Below are 2,405 nucleotides of genomic sequence, written 5' to 3'. Positions count from 1 at the left end.
CAGACGATTAGCCGTGCGAGTGACAGCCGCATAGGATCATTTTCCCGAGAGGATTGAAAGTAGCCACCGCTGCTGGTGAACCCCTATACACAGCTTGCCATGGAAAGGAGTAAGAAGGATTGAGTTGAAGAAGTGGGAAAGCAGGCGTCCTTGAGCCATACAGTATCTCCATTCGCTTATCTGAAATTCCCACCAATGAATCTGCATAAGTATTCTATCCCTTTTATTATTTATTTTCTTATTTCTATTTTCGAAACCATAAATCAATTTAATCTGCCTAACTGAGATTTACAAGGTGACCATAGCTTGCTTCATACCAACAATCTCTGTGGGATCGACCCTTACTCACGTAAGGTTTATTACTTGGACGACCCAGTACACTTGCTGGTTAGTTGAACGGAGTTGTGTTCACTCGTGCCAATTTCAAATTCCATAATTTTACAATGAGTACAACTTAAAGAATATGGATCACAATTTCGTCCACCAGTTAACGTGGCTCTTAACGTAGTAGTGATGCCATCTTCCAATGTTAGTGACAAAAGTGAGTTTCACTAATGTTGGCTCCTTGATCTCAACTCCACGTTAACTTTCACGTTAATGGTCTTAACGTGAAAGTTAATGTAGGCAATGCTAGTTGGTCCACATTTAGTGACAAAAGTGAGTGTCACTAACGTTGGCTTTTGTTTTCCTCTTCCACGTTAGAGTTCACGTTAACTAAGTTAACGTGACTCTTAACGTGGATCATTGCCAAGTTTTCCAACGTTAGTGGTGTTCACTTTTACCACTAACGTTGGAGAAAAACATTATTGGTGTTCACGTTTTCTCTTAACGTTGGAGTTCTCTTTTGCTTCTACGTTAACTACCACGTTAACTTAGTTAACGTGGCAAGTACGTGAGCTATGGATGGCTTCACAGGCGTTATTGGTGATCACTTTTCTCATTAACGTTGCAAGCTTTTTACCATTCCACGTTAGTGTTCATGTTAACTAGGTTAACGTGAATACTAATGTGGTTCTTCCTTGCTTCCTTTGCCCTGAAATCAAGCAATTAAAGTGCATCAAAGCTCTAGCCAAAGTCATGAGATTAGGCATTGATGCCAGGGCATCTTGGCTAGTTTTACTAGCCATTTTTTGTATGCTTTAGGATGGTTTCATGCATTTTCTTAGGAAATATCAAGTATTTGGGTGAAAATGCAAGCAAACATTGTGAATTTTAAATGATTTCATGAGAATTATGCATGAATTGAATGATAAATTGGATGATGCATGATCCCATGATTAAGAGCAAGACTTTGATGCACTTTATTTGATTGATTTCAGGTAACAAGAAGCAGAGAAGAGCCACGTTAGTGGCTACGTTAGTGCCACTAACGTGGCCGTTAATGTGGAAGAAAAGAGAAGCCCCAACGTTAATGAGAAAGTTAGTGGCATTAACTTTGAAGAAGGAGAGCATGGAACGTTAGTGGTAAAAGTGAACGCCACTAACGTTTGCGAAGCAAAGAAGGCCTACGTTAGCTTTCACGTTAGTTACATTAATGTGGGAACTAACGTGGAAGGAAAGGGAAACGCCAACGTTAGTGGAAAAAGTGAGTGCCACTAACGTTTACGAAGAAAAAAGACCCACGTTAATGGCCATGTTAACTACATTAATGTGGTAGTTAACGTGGAAGGAAAGGGAGATGCCAACGTTAGTGGAAAAGGTGATCTCCACTAACATTTTCAAAGCAAAAAGACCCACGTTAATGGCCACGTTAACTACATTAACGTGGTAGTTAACATGGGCAAAAGTCTCACCTGGCAGCCTGACCATGCCTTCTTCAAATAAGAATAACTTGAGCCACAAAGCTCCAAATGAGGTGATTCCAATAGCATTGGAAAGTCAGATTCCATAGCTTTCCAAGCATATATGGCACTACAAGGTGGACACTGAATTTGAGGGAGAAAACCTGCCCCGAAAGTGCAAAGATGGACATAGTATCAACCTGTAGTAAGGCTAGCTGACCTCTTCACCTTCCAAGAAGTGTAACTCGAGCTGTAGAGCTCCAAATGATGCGCTTCGAATAGGATTGGAAAGTAGACATCCAGGACTTTCCAACAATATATAATGGTATGGGGTGAACATTGAGTTTGAGCTCCAGAACCTGGCAATATTAAGCCCCTGATCGCTAGCATTATTGTGACTTACGTTTTCCAGTAACACTAGCAACTATGCTAGCGACCATGTCTACTTCAAAGGAGCATAACATGAGTTACAGGTTGCGTTAGAAAGCTGACATTTATAGCTTTCCAAAGATATATAATAGTCTATAGTGGGCATCAAAATTGGAGCACAAACTAGAGGCATCTTTTAATCCCCAAAAATACCAATTGGTAACAAGTGCAACGTTAGCCACAATAACTTTGGCA

The sequence above is a fragment of the Arachis duranensis genome, chromosome 4 (genome assembly GCF_000817695.3).
Source record: "Arachis duranensis cultivar V14167 chromosome 4, aradu.V14167.gnm2.J7QH, whole genome shotgun sequence".
Taxonomy (NCBI): domain Eukaryota; kingdom Viridiplantae; phylum Streptophyta; class Magnoliopsida; order Fabales; family Fabaceae; genus Arachis; species Arachis duranensis.
This window is presented reverse-complemented; position numbering follows the sequence as displayed.